The following is a 15978-nucleotide window of genomic DNA, read 5'->3' on the forward strand; positions in this document are numbered from 1 at the left end:
GGCGGTGCGGGCAGGGGCGCGGGCGCGCTCGGGCGGCGGTGCGGGAGCGCGGGCCGCGCGGGCCAGACGCGGGCCCGGGTGGGCCGGCGGCGCGGGCGGCGGCGGCTGCCACGTGGCAGACAGAGATTGGGAAAGAGGGCGCGGGGCGGACGTGTCCGGCCGGACCGGACGTGTCCGGCGGCGCGTCGTGGAAGAAGGCTAGGGTTTCGGGGGTTTGTACTGCGGAATTTCGGGGGAGGGGCTATTTTATAGGTAGAGGGAGCTAGGAGAGTCCAAATGAGGAGCGGTTTTCGCCCACACGATCGTGATCGAACGACCGAGTGCATGGAGGGGAGTTAGCTGGGTTTTGGGCCACTTTGGAAGGGGTGTTGGGATGCAATGAGAAAGGCGCTTTACGGTTACCCAGTTAACTGTTGGAGTACCAAACGACCTCTGAATGGCACGAAACTTGACAGGCGGTCTACCGGTGCTATACCAAGGCCGCTTGGCAAACCTCGGGCCATTCTGAGAAGGATTAACACCCACTCACGACAGGAGACGAAAAGAGGAACGCCGGAGGACATAGGAGCGCCGGATAGCAAAACGGACAATGGGGAAAATGCTCGGATGCATGAGACGAACACGTATGCAATGCAGTGCACTTGATGACATGATAAAATGCAACACGCAAGCAAATTACATGGCAACGACGGCGAATAACTGAATGACATCTGGCGCATCGAACTCGGGGCGTTACAGCAGCTCACACTTGTACTAGCTCATACCCACCCTCCTCGCAAGGCAATCCACCCCAAAGCAGAAGTAGGGTTTTACACCGCAAGGTGGCCCGAACCTAGGTAAACCGCCATGTCTGTTTCCTCTCCCCTCTCGCATGGGCTCGATGAAGCATCGCCGCGGGATAGCGAGCGGCAAGAAGATGCTAGCTGAGGTCCTTCGAGCGCACCCAGAGTTCAAACCTTGTTTGGGTCCGCGGAGCCCCGATTTCCAACATTTTCATCTTTCTAATTGTATTCAGCCAAATTGACGGAGTACAAGAAGCTTATAAATCGAACTATCAAGGAGAATGGAGCTCTGATTTCGCAAAGTAGTCGGAAAAAGGCCTAGAACTTGCTGGTTTAGAGCTTGCCCATTCTAAATCATGGGTATTCACATGGGGGACTAATGTAGTTTTGTAGGAAAAATGGGGTATCTCTTCAGACAAGGAAGCTAAAGATACGGACAATGTCGACACTTCAAATACTGGAGTTGTCGCTAATGAGATTGCATCGTCTATAGAGGACCCAAAATATACAACCCTGGTACATTTTCATTTTACAGTTACTTAATGGATGTGTGACATTCTTGTATACAAACGTATGTCTTGTGAACTAAAATGTGTGAAGAATACACTTGTATACATGCAGGAAGTACGTGAAGCTCTCAAGAAGACCCTGCCAGATATTCTGGATGAAATTGAGGGTGTGAATATTTCCATGTCAGTGCTTCATCAGTAGATTCAGTCTAAGACTGCACCTAAAATCTTAGGCAAAGAACATGAAGTCATTAACAAAGGCAACAAAGCTATTTTTTTTGCTCTTGAGAAGACTCTTTGAGATATTGAGGGAGCTCTGTGCTACATCACCAAGATTCTATTCATTGCCCACAATTGGAAAACACCGCCATCATACTGGTGCATTGTTTGAAGGTGATGAAACTGTGTCCAAGTGTCCAATTTTACTTTTTGACTCTATGCTATGGTTGCATATTGGAAAATCTCAGTCTGGGAGACAATTGTTATGTTTGGGAAATATTCACTAGGCTGAATTTCGATTGTAATCCAAATTTTACACAAATTCATGTTAAAATTATTGAAAATAAACTCAGTTTTGTATCAAATATACCCGCCATTTGCAATACTTCAAAAAAATTGGCCATGCCTACAAACTATGACGATGGTTATGGATGTCGTCACTGGCATCCACGTTAGCACAACAATGGGCCCACATGTCAGAATTATTAACCGGTCAGACGACACATCATCACTGAAAATAGAATGTCTGGTCCCAGATGTAAGCAGCCACGTCAGCATCTTCTTGGCCCATATGTGAGCAGCCTTGACCAATCAAATCTAACGCTAACTTGTTACTAACGGGACCCTCGGTGATAAAACCCATGACAGACCCACATGGAAGAAGCCAGGTTAGCAAGTGCTGCCCCCATCTATCGGTATCTTTGACCGATCAAACTGCAAACTGATACGTCTCCAACATAACTACTTTTCCAAACACTTTTGCCCTTGTTTTGGACTCTAACTTGCATGATTTGAATGAAACTAACCTGGATTGATGTTGTTTTCAGCAGAATTATCATGGTGTTGTTTATTGTTGATGACCCACAAGTATAGGGGATCTATCGTAGTCCTTTCGATAAGTAAGAGTGTCGAACCCAATGAGGAGCAGAAGGAAATGATAAGCGGTTTTCAACAAGGTATTCTCTGCAAGTACTGAAATAAGTGGTAACAGATAGTTTTGTGATAAGATAAATTCTAAGGAGCAACAACTAAAAAGAGTAAATAAAGTGCAGCAAGGTGGCCCAATCCTTTTTGTAGCAAAGGACAAGCCTGGACAAACTCTTATAATAGAAAAATTGCTCCCGAGGACACATGGGAATATCGTCAAGCTAGTTTTCATCACGCTCATATGATTCGCGTTCGGTACTTTGATAATTTTATATGTGGGTGGACCGGTGCTTGGGTATTGTTCTTACTTGAACAAGCATCCCACTTATGATTAACCTCTATTGCAAGCATCCGCAACTACAACAAAAGTATTAAGGTAAACCTAACCATAGCATGAAACATATGGATCCAAATGAGCCCCTTACAAAGCAACGCATAAACTAAGGTTTAAGCTTCTGTCACTCTAGCAACCCATCATCTACTTATTACTTCCCAATGCCTTCCTCTAGGCCCAAATAATGGTGAAGTGTTATGTAGTCGACGTTCACATAACACCACTAGAGGCTAGACAACATACATCTTATCAAAATATCGAACGAATACCAAATTCACATGACTACTAATAGCAAGACTTCTCCCTTGTCCTCGGGAACAAATGTAATTACTCACAAATCATATCCATGTTCATAATCAGAGGGGTAATAATATGCATAAAGGATCTGAACGTATGATCTTCCACCAAATAAACCAACTAGCATCAACTACAAGGAGTAATCAACACTACTAGCAACCTACTAGCACCAATCCCGGACTTGGAGACAAGAATTGGATACAAGAGATGAACTAGGATTTGGAGATGAGATGGTGCTGGTGAAGATGTTGATGGAGATTGCCCTCTCCTGGAGAGAGGAGCGTTGGTGATGACGATGGTGATGATTTCCCCCTCGCGGAGGGAAGTATCCCCGTTAGAACAGCTCTGCTAGAGCCCTAGATTGGTTCCGCCAAGGTTCTGCCTTGTGGCAGCGGAGTCTCGTCCCAAAAGGTTGCCTTCTATTTTTTTTCTCATCGAAAGACTTCATATAGGAGAAGATGGGCATCAGAGAGCCACCACGGGGCCCACGAGGTAGGGGGGCGCGCCCCCCCTGGGGCGTGCCCCCCACCCTCGTGATTAGGGTGTGGGCCCCCTGTCCTTCATCTTTGGCGATGATTTTTCTTTATTTATTTTAAGATATTTAGTGGAGTTTCAGGACTTTTGGAGTTGCGCAGAATAGGTCTCCAATATTTGTTCCTTTTCCAGCCTAGAATTCCAGCTGCCGGCATTCTCCCTCTTCATGTAAACCTTGTAAAATAAGAGAGAATATCCATAAGTATTGTAACATAACATGAAATAACAACCCATAATGCAATAAATGTTGATATAAAATGATGATGCAAAATGGACGTATCAACTCCCCCAAGCTTAGACCTCGCTTGTCCTCAAGCGAAAAGCCGATAACAATAAATATGTCCTAATGTTTAGAGGTAGAGGCGTCGATAAAAATAAAATACAGGCATGAAGGCATCATGATTATTTCCATAACAGCAACATATATAGATTTTGTCATATGATTACTTATGTTCAAGTGATGATCTTTTCACAATGCAAAAGTATGAATCAGAAACTTATTGAGCACCAACAAATTATAACCTCAGTCATTGAAGCAATTGCAATTTATCATAACATCGGAAAGAGTCTATGTTAGAGCTTAAAAGCAAGTCCACATACTCAACTATCACTTAGTCCTTCATAATTGCTAACACTCACGCAATACTTGTGGTTACAGAGTTTTAATCGGACACAGAGGAAGATAGGGGCTTATAGTTTTGCCCCACAACCTTTTACCTCAAGGGTAATGTCGACAATAATAATTCATGCTCCCCTACATCCAATTAGATATATATATATATATCATGTTCTTTCCAACATGCTGAGCTTGCCAAAGGATAAAATGAAAAAAAGGGAAAGGTGAAGATCACCGTGACTCTTGCATAAGCTAGAGGATAATAATAAAAGATAGGTCCTTCGTAGAAGGAAGCAGAGGTTGTCATGCGCGTTTAGGGTTGATGCACAAAATCTTAATGCAAAAGAACGTCACTTTATATTGCCCCTTGTATGTGGACCTTTATTATGCAGTTTGTCGCTTTTATTACGTCCACAACAAGTTCGTACAAAGCTTATTTTCTCTGCACTAATAAGTCATGCATATTTAGAGAGCAATTTTTATTGCTTGCACCGATTACAACTTACTTGAAGGATCTTACTCAATCCATAGGTAGATATGGTGGACTCTCATGGCTGAACTGGTTTAAGGGTATTTGGAAGCACAAGTAGTATTTCTACTTGGTGCTGAGAATTTGGCTAGCATGAGGGGGAAAGGCAAACTCAACACGTTAGAGGATCCATGACAACATACTTTATCTTAGATGTAAGAAAACATAACTCATTATGTTGTCTTCCTTGTCCAACCTCAACTCTTTAGCATGTCATATTTTAATGAGTGCTCCCAATCATAAAAGATGGCAATGATAATATGTCTATATGTGAAACCTCTCTTTCCTTATTACTTCCTATTAATTGCAACGATGACCAAAGCTATATTTGCCAACTCCCAACAACTTTGAATCATCATACTCTTTCTATGTGAAGTCATTACTTTCAATAAGATCAATATGAACTCTTTGATTCTTTTTATTATTTTTCTTATTTTCTTTTATTCACCCAAGATCATGGCAAAATAATCAAGCCCTTGACTCAACACTAATCTTTATTATATAGCTCATGGACTTGATTACAAAGAAGGATCATAAAGCAAAACTCAAAACTAGATCATGCCATGACTTTATTCTACTAAATCAAGATACTACTAATAGGATCGAACTAAGAAAAACGGTAAAGAAAGGAGTTGTGATGGTGATACGATACCAGGGCACCTCCCCCAAGCTTGGCAGTTGCCAAGGGGAGTGCCCATACTCATGTGATTATGTCTCCTTCTTTGGTGATGGAGGTGGTGATGATGACGGTGGATAATCGCACATCAAGCGTAAAAGCTCCTCCAACTTGCAGATAATGCCCTTGAGCCCAGCAATATGATCCTTCAACAAAATATTCTCCTTTGTGAGATACTTGTTCTATATGTGGGCTAAATCAATCATCTTGAAAGCTTCAATCTCTGTTGGAGTGAAAAGGTTAGGTAAATATCGAGGAGTGTCTTCCTCTTTCACCCCTGGAGCTTGAGCCTCAACGGCCTTCTTGATCTCTTATGGTTCCTCTCTTTTCAACTCTATCTTCAATAGTCAAGCATCCTTGTCTTCGTTGTTGGAGGAGGGAGAAGTCATGGTGCTCTAAATCTGCAACGAAAACAGCTCGAAACAAAAGAAGAGGATATTTGCGTGATACGGTGGTCAAAACCTTCGGAACAATATATAATGAATTTTTACTGACAAAAATACGTATCATGCAAGAAAACGGAGTCCGGAGGGCACACGAGGTGCTCACGAGGTAGGGGGTGCGCCCAGGGGGTAGGACGTGCCCACCACCCTCGTGGGGCCCTCGTGTCCTTCCCAGACTGCCACTTATTTTTCTATTTTTCTCAATATTCTAAAACGGAGAAATATTGCCTTAAAAATTGTTTTGGAGTCGGTTTACTTACCGTACCACATACCTATTCCTTTTCGGAGTCTGAAACAGTCTGGAAAGTGTCCCTTATGTATTCCTCCGGGGTTACGGTTTCAATAATATTGGTTTCAACATTTATAGGATTACCTGAGATATAGTGTTTGATCCTTCGACCGTTTACCACCTTAGGATTTGTGCCTTCGAAGTTGTTGATTTTTATGGCACCGGAACGATATACCTCCTCGATAACGTAGGGACCTTCCCATTTAGAGAGAAGTTTTCCTGCAAAAAATCTTAAACGGGAGTTGTATAGCAATACATAATCACCTACACTAAACTCACGCTTTTGTATCATTTTGTCATGCCATCTTTTAACTTTTTCTTTAAACAACTTGGCATTTTCATAAGCTTGGGTTCTCCATTCATCAAGTGAGCTAATATCAAATAACCTTTTCTCACCGGCAAGTTTGAAATCATAGTTGACCTCTTTAATAGCCCAATATGCCTTATGTTCTAGTTCGAGAGGTAAGTGACATGCTTTTCCATAAACCATTTTATACGGATACATACGCATAGGATTCTTATATGCAGTTCTATAGGCCCATAATGCATCATCAAGTTTCTTGGACCAATTCTTTCTAGACCTATTGACAGTCTTTTGCAAAATTAATTTGAGCTCTCTATTGCTCAATTCTACTTGACCACTAAACTGCGGGTGATATGGAGATGCAATTCTATGATTAACGTCATATTTAGCAAGCATTTTACGGAAAGCACCATGAATAAAGTGTGAACCACCATCAGTCATTAAATATCTAGGGACTCCAAACATCGGAAAAATAACTTCCTTAAGCATTTTAATAGAGGTGTATGATCAGCACTACTAGTTGGAATAGCTTCTACCAACTTAGTAACATAATCAACAGCAACTAAAATATGTGTATATCCATTAGAGGTAGGAAAAGGTCCCATATAATCAAAGCCCCAAACATCAAATGGTTCAATAACAAGTGAATAATTCATAGGCATTTCTTGACGTCTACTAATATTACCAACTCTTTGACATTCATCGCAAGACAAAACAAACTTACGGGCATCCTTGAAGAGAGTGGGCCAATAAAAACCGGATTTTAATACCTTATGTGCAGTTCTATCTCCAGCGTGGTGTCCTCCATAAGCTTCGGAGTGACACTTGCGTAGGATCTGTTCCTATTGATGCTCAGGTACACAACGTCTAATAACACCATCTACTCCTTCTTTATAAAGATGTGGGTCATCCCAAAAGGAATGTTGCAAATCATAGAAAAACTTTTTCTTTTGTTGGTATGTGAAGCTCGGTGGTATAAATTTAGCAACAATATAGTTAGCATAATCAGCATACCATGGAGTGCTAAAAGAAGTGCTTATGACATTTAATTGTTCATCAGGAAAGCTATCATCAATAGGTAGTGGGTCATCAAGAACATTCTCTAACCTAGATAAGTTATCTGCAACGGGGTTCTCAGCTCCTTTTCTATCAACAATATGCAAATCAAATTCTTGCAGCAAGAGAACCCATCTAATAAGTCTAGGTTTTGCATATTTCTTTTCCATAAGATATTTAATAGTAGCATGATCAGTGTGAATAGTTACTTTAGAATCAACAATATAGGGTCTGAATTTATCACAAGCAAATACAACTGCTAAAAGTTCCTTTTCGGTAGTAGCATAATTTCTTTGAGCATTGTCTAGAGTTTTACTAGCATAATGGATAACATTTAATTTCTTATCAACTCTTTGACCTAGAACAGCACCTACAGCGTAATCACTAGCATCACACATAATTTCAAAGGGTAAATTCCAATCAGGTGGCTGAACAATAGGTGCAGAGACTAATGCTTTCTTAAGTATTTCAAATGCTTCTACACAATCATCATCAAAGACAAATGGTGCATCTTTTTGTAGTAAATTAGTCAGAGGCCGAGAAATCTTTGAGAAGTCCTTAATGAACCTCCTATAGAATCCGGCATGACCAAGGAAACTTTTGATACCTTTGATGTCCTTGGGACATGGCATCTTTTCAATAGCATCAACCTTGGCTTTATCAACTTCAATACATCTTTCAGAAACTTTGTGCCCCAAGACAATACCTTCATTAACCATAAAGTGGCACTTTTCCCAATTCAAGACAAGATTAGTTTCTTCACATCTCTGCAAAACTCGAGCAAGATTGCTCAAGCAATCATCAAAAGAGGAACCATAGACGGAAAAGTCGTCCATGAAAACCTCACAAAAAATTTCACAAAAATCAGAGAATATAGCCATCATGCATCTTTGAAAGGTAGCAGGTGCATTACATAAACCGAAAGGCATACGTCTATAAGAAAAAGTACCAAAAGGGCATGTAAAAATAGTCTTTGATTGATCTCTAGCCGACACAGGTATTTGAGAGAAACCAGAAGAACCATCTAGAAAGCAATAATGTATATGTTTGCATAATCTTTCAAGCATTTGATCAATAAAAGGTAAGGGGTAATGATATTTCTTAGTAGCCTTATTTTATTTGCGGAAATCAATTACCATCCTATAACCTGTGATAATTCTTTGCGGAATCAATTCATCTTTATCATTAGGGACAATAGTAATACCTCCCTTCTTAGGAACACAATGGACAGGACTTACCCACTGACTATCAGCAATGGGATAAATTATACCTGCCTCCAGAAGCTTGAGTATTTCTTTTCTTACCACTTCTTTCATTTTAGACTCAAACGTCGTTGAGGATCACGAACTGGTTTGGCATCCGCTTCCAAATTTATTTTATGTTGACATAGAGTGGGACTGATGCCCTTAAGATCATCAAGAGTATATCCAATAGCGGCACGGTGCTTCTTCAGAGTTTTCAATGACAGGATATATTTTCTTTTCATCAAGATAAGCATACTTAAGATTATCAGGCAACGGTTTAAGCTCAAACATGGGATCACCCTTGGGTGGAGGAGGATCCCCTAGGATTTCAACAGGCAAATTGTGTTGCAGAATAGGTTCCTGTTTAAAGAATACTTCATCTATTTCCCATTGCAGATATAGTATCTCTATTGGCAAGTTTAATTGTAACATCAATATCTTCTAACTCAGCAGGTGAAATATCATGCATAATTTCTTTCTATAAGTCAATGGGTATTACACTAGCACTAGCACCCATATCACATAAGCCATGATAACAATGATCTCCTATTTTAACAGAAATAACAGGCACGCCTGCCACAGGTCTATGTTTATCTCTAGCACAAGGTTTAGCAATTCTAGCAGTTTCACCACAGAATTGAATAACATGCCCATCAATATTATCAGACAAGAGATCTTTAACAATAGCAATATTAGGTTCTACTTTAACTTGATCAGGAGGTGTATAAGTTCTAATATTTCTTTTACGAACAACGGTTGAAGCTTTAGCATGATCCTTCATTCTAACAAGGAAAGGTGGTTTCTCAACATAAGAAGTGGGAACAATAGGATCATTATAAGTGACAGTCTTTTATTCAACTTTAATAGGTGCAGCTACTTTTACTTCTATGGGAGGATGATATTTAAACCACTTCTCCTTGGGGAGATCAACATAGGTAGCAAAAGATTCACAGAAAGAAGCTACTATCTCAGAGTCAAGTCCATATTTAGTGCTAAACTTACGGAAAATATCGGTATCCATAAAAAATTTAACACAATCAAACTTAGCTGTCATACCTGACTCCTTACCTTCTTCGACGTCCCAATCTTCAGAGTTGCGTTTAATTCTATCCAATAAATTCCATTTAAATTCAATAGTCTTCATCATAAAAGAGCCAGCACAAGAAATATCGAGCATGGTGCGATTGTCATCAGAAAGCCGAGCATAAAAACTTTGAATAATTACTTCTCTTGGGAGCTCATGATTGGGGCATGAATATAACATTGATTTAAGCCTCCCCCAAGCTTGAGAGATGCTTTCTCCTTCGCGAGGCCAAAAACTATATATATAATTGCGATCACGGTGAACAAGATGCATAGGGTAATAATTTTGATGAAATTCCAATTTCAATCTTTTATAGTTCCATGATCTCATATCATCACATAGCCTGTACCATGTCAATGCGTCTCCCTTCAAAGATAAAGGGAAGGCCTTCTTCTTAACAACAACATCGGGTATACCTGCAAGCTTAAATAGTCCACAAACTTCATCCACATAGAGTAGATGTTCATCAGGATGCTTTGTTCCATCTCTTGTAAAAGTGTTAGCTAGCAGTTTTTCCATCATACCCGAAGGAATTTCAAAAGGAGTTTCATTTTCAATAGGTTCAGTAGGTTGAGGAGAAACTCTTTGCTCTATTGGACGGGGTGAAGATACCCCGAACAAGCCCCTCAGAGAATTACTTTCCATAGTAACAAGTGACAGAAAATTTCAGCACACTATATAAATTTTTCCTTACCAAATTCCACCTACCAAAGGCGCTAGACTCCCCGGCAACGGCGCCAGAAAAGAGTATTGATGACCCACAAGTATAGGGGATCTATCTAGTCCTTTCGATAAGTAAGAGTGTCGAACCCAACAAGGAGCAGAAGGAAATGATAAGCGGTTTTCAGCAAGGTATTCTCTGCAAGTACTGAAATAAGTGGTAACAGATAGTTTTGTGATAAGATAAATTATAACGAGCAACAAGTAAACAGAGTAAATAAAGTGCAGCAAGGTGGCCCAATCCTTTTTGTAGCAAAGTACAAGCTTGGACAAACTCTTATAATAGGAAAAGCGCTCCTGAGGACACATGGGAATATTGTCAAGCTAGTTTTCATCACGCTCATATGATTCGCGTTCGGTACTTTGATAATTTGATATGTGGGTGGACTGGTGCTTGGGTGCTGTTCTTACTTGAACAAGCATCCCACTTATGATTAACCTCTATTGCAAGCATCCGCAACTACAACTAAAGTACTAAGGTAAACCTAACCATAGCATGAAACATATGGATCCAAATCAGCCCCTTACGAAGCAACGCATAAACTAGGGTTTAAGCTTCTGTCACTCTAGCAGCCCATCATCTACTTATTACTTCCCAATGTCTTCCTCTAGGCCCAAATAATGGTGAAGTGTTATGTAGTCGACGTTCACATAACACCACTAGAGGCTAGAGAACATACATCTTATCAAAATATCGAACGAATACCAAATTCACATGACTACTAGTAGCAAGACTTGTCCCTTGTCCTCGGGAACAAATGTAATTACTCACAAAGCATATTCATGTTCAAAATCAGAGGGGTAATAATATGCATAAAGGATCTGAACATATGATCTTCCACCAAATAAACCAACTAGCATCAACTACAAGGAGTAATCAACACTACTAGCAACCTACTAGCACCAATCCCGGACTTGGAGACAAGAATTGGATACAAGAGATGAACTAGGGTTTGGAGATGAGATGGTGCTGGTGAAGATGTTGATGGAGATTGCCCTCTCCCGGAGAGAGGAGCATTGGTGATGACGATGGTGATGATTTCCCCCTCCCGGAGGGAAGTATCCCCGGCAGAACAGCTCTGCCGGAGCCCTAGATTGGTTCCGCCAAGGTTCTGCCTCGTGGCGGCGGAGTCTCGTCCCGAAAGGTTGCCTTCTATTTTGTTCTCATCGAAAGACTTCATATAGGAGAAGATGGGCGTCGGAGAGCCACTAGGGGGCCCACGATATAGGGGGCGCGCCCAAGGGGGGGCGCCCCCCACCCTTGTGAGCAGGGTGTGGGCCCCCTGGCCTTCATCTTTGGCGATGATTTTTTTTGTTTATTTTAAGATATTCCATGGAGTTTCAAGAGTTTTGGAGTTGCGCAGAATAGGTCTCCAATATTTCCTCCTTTTCCAGCCCAGAATTCCAGCTGCCGGCATTCTCCCTCTTCATGTAAACCTTGTAAAATAAGAGAGAATAGCCATAAGTATTGTAACATAACGTGAAATAACAGCCTATAATGCAATAAATATTGATATAAAAGCATGATGCAAAATGGACGTATCAATTGTGCAGAAAACAGAAGTTCTCGGAATGACCTGAAAATCCACGAGATAACTTTTGGAAAATATAAAAAATACTGTCGAAAGAATCAAGGCCAGGGGGCCCACACCCTGTCCACGAGGGTGGGGGGCGCGCCCTCCCCCATGGGCGTGCCCCCCTTTCTCGTGGTCCCCCTGATGCTCCACCGACCTCAACTCCAACTCTATATATTCCGTTTTGCGGGAAAAGTCAAAGAGAAAGTTTCGTCGCGTTTTACAATACGGAGCCACCGCCAAGCCCTAATCTCTCTCGGGAGGGCTGATCTGGAGTCCGTTCAGGGCTCCGGAGAGGGGGGATTCGTCGCCATCATCATCGTCAACCATCCTCCATCACCAATTTCATGATGCTCACCGTCGTGCGTGAGTAATTCCATCGTAGGCTTGCTGGACGGTGATGGGTTAGACGAGATTTACCATGTAATCAAGTTAGTTTTGTTAGGGTTTGATCCCTAGTATCCACTATGTTCGGAGATTGATGTTGCTATGACTTTGCTATGCTTAATGCTTGTCACTAGGGCCCGAGTGCCATGATTTCAGATCAGAACCTATTATGTTTTCATGAATATATGTGAGTTCTTGATCCTATCTTGCAAGTCTATAGTCACCTATTATGTGTTATGATCCGACAACCCCGAAGTGACAATAATCGGGATAGTTCTCGGTGATGATCATAGTTTGAGGAGTTCATGTATTCACTATGTGCTAATGCTTTGTTCCGGTTCTCTATTAAAAGGAGGCCTTAATATACCTTAGTTTCCACTAGGACCCCTCTGCCACGAGAGGGTAGGACAAAAGATGTCATGCAAGTTTTTTTCCATAAACACATATGAATATATTCGGAATACATGCCTACATTACATTGATGAACTGGAGCTAGTTCTGTGTCACCCTATGTTATAGCTATTACATGTGGAATCGCATGCGACATAATTATCCATCACTGATCTAATGCCTACGAGCTTTTCACATATTATGCTTCGCTTATTTACTTTTCTGTTGCTATTGTTACAACTACTACAAAACTATTATCTTTACTTTTCCCCCCATTACCATTACTATCATACTACTTTGCTACTAAATACTTTGCTGCAGATACCAAGTTATCCATGTGTGGTTGAATTGACAACTCAACTGCTAATACTTAAGAATATTCTTTGGCTCCCCTTGTGTCGAATCTATAAATTTGGGTTTAATACTCTACCCTCGAAAGTTGTTGCGATCCCCTACACTTGTGGGTTATCAAGACTAATTTTCTGGCGCCGTTCCCGTGGAGAATAGCTCTATTCTTTTAGTCACTTGGGATTTATATCTGTTGATCACTATGAGGAACTTGAAAGATGAAAGAACAAAGATTTTTTTCCTCAACTACGAGGGGAGGTAAGGAACTGCCATCTAGATATGAGTAAACTTGCGACACCTAAACTTGCTACTGCTATGAATTCTGATATGTCGCATGTTATTGATGATGCCACTTCTGCTATGCACGATACTTATGATGAAACTACTTCTGTGCGTGATACTACTTTGTCATTAGGTGAATTTCTTGATGAACAACTTGCTAGGGTTAGAGAGAATGAAATTATTAATGATGATATTATTGATGATAGTGATGATGAAAGTTCTCCCCCTGATTATGAATTGCCTGTTGTTCCTGAGGGTTATGTTATGGATGAAGAAGCTGCTAGAGCTATCTTTGCTTGCAAAGATAGATATGATCTTAAGAAGTTATTAGCTAAATGGAAGCAGCAATCCCTTAATGCTAGAATGAAACCTGACCCTGTTTGCTACTTCACCTATCTGTGTTACTAATAAGGATTATGAATTCTATGTTGATCCTGAAATAATTACTTTGGTTGAATCTGATCCTTTTTATGGCTATGAATCTAAAACTGTTGTGGCACATCTTACCAAGTTAAATGATATAGCCACCCTGTTTACTAATGATGAGAAGTCTCACTATTATTATATCCTTGAGATATTTCCATTCTCATTAAAGGGTGATGGTAAAACTTGGTTTAATTCTCTTGATCCTGGTTGTGTGTGTAGTCCCCAGGATATGATTTATTACTTCTCTGCTAAATATTACCCTACTCATAAGAAACAAGCGGCCTTGCGGGAAATATATAATTTTGTGCAAATCAAAGAAGAGAGTCTTCCACAAGCTTGGGGGAGGCTTCTCTGATTACTTAATGCTTTGCCTGATCATCCTCTTAAGAAAAATGAAATACTTGATATCTTTTATAATGGACTAACCGATGCTTCCAAGGACTACTTGGATAGTTGTGTTGGTTGTGTTTTCAGGGAAAGAACAGTCGACCAAGCTAAATTACTATTGAATAATATGTTGACTAATGAAATTAATTGGGCTCTTCCTGAGCCAATTCCTGAGGCAATTCCTGAGCCAATCGAGCCGACTCCTGAGCCTATTCCTAAACCAACTCCGAAGAAGAGGGGAGTTCTATTTCTCAGTCCTGAAGATATGCAAGAGCCAAAGAAATAAATGAAAGAAAAAGGTATAAAAGCTGAAGATGTTAAGAATTTACCTCCTATTGAAGAAATACATGGTCCTAATATATCGCCTGTCGAAGAAACACATTGTCTTGATAACCCGACACAGGTAGTAAAGGTAAATTGTCTCTATAGATATGATAAAGTTGGAATTCCCTCTACTAAATTTCATAGCCCATGCTTAGATGAATTTGATGACTTTATGGCTAGACAATAAAGTTTTAATGCTTATGTTGGTAGAGAATTAAAGAATAATGCTTTCGAAATAGGACGCTTGAGTGATTATATGGCTACAGTTGAAGGTGAACTTAAACTCATTAGCAAATATGCTTCTATGGTTACCACTCAAGCTGAGCAAGTACTTAAAGCTCAAAGTGATTTTCTTGATGAATTAAATGATAAACATGATTTTTCTGTTAGAGTGGCTACTAAAACCGGTAGAATGACTCAGGAACCTTTGTATCCTAAAGGCCACCCTAAGAGAATCGAGCAGGATTCTCAGAGAAATAATTTAGAGGCACCTAGTTCTTCTAAAAAGAAAAAGAAAAACGATAGGACTTTGCATGCTTCTAGTGAATCTTTTATAGACACACCTGAGAATCCCAATCACATTTCTATTTCTGATGTTGAAACGCAATCAGGTGATGTACATGAACCTAGTGATAATGTTAATGATAATGTTCATGTTCATGATCAACCTAGCAATAATAATGAAGTAAAGATTGAACCTGTTGTTGATCTTGATAACCCACAATCAAAGAATCAACGTTATGATAAAAAAGACTTCGTTGCTAGGAAGCACGGTAGAGAAAGAGAACCATGGGTTCAGAAACCCATGCCCTTTCCTCCTAAACCATCCAAAACAAAGGATGATGAGGATTTTGGGTGCTTTGCTGAAATGATTAGACCTATCTTCTTACGTATGCGCTTAACTGATATGCTTAAATTAAAGCCTTATGCTAAGTATATGAAGGATATCATTACAAATAAAAGAAAGATACCGAAAGCTGAAATTTCCACCATGCTTGCTAATTACACTTTTAAAGGCGGAATACCAAAGAAACTTGGAGATCCAGGGGTACCAACTATACCATGCCCCATTAAAAGAAATTATGTTAAAACTGCTTTATGTGATCTTGGAGCTGGTGTTAGTGTTATGCCTCTCTCTTTATATCGTAGACTTGAATTGAATAAGTTGACACCTACTGAAATATCTTTGCAAATGGCTGATAAACTAACTGCTATACCTGTCGGTATTTGTGAGGATGTGCCTATTGTGGTTGGAAATGTCACTATCTTAACGGACTTTGTTATTCTTGATATTCCC

Source organism: Triticum dicoccoides, chromosome 4B (genome assembly GCF_002162155.2).
Source record: "Triticum dicoccoides isolate Atlit2015 ecotype Zavitan chromosome 4B, WEW_v2.0, whole genome shotgun sequence".
Taxonomy (NCBI): Eukaryota; Viridiplantae; Streptophyta; class Magnoliopsida; order Poales; family Poaceae; genus Triticum; species Triticum dicoccoides.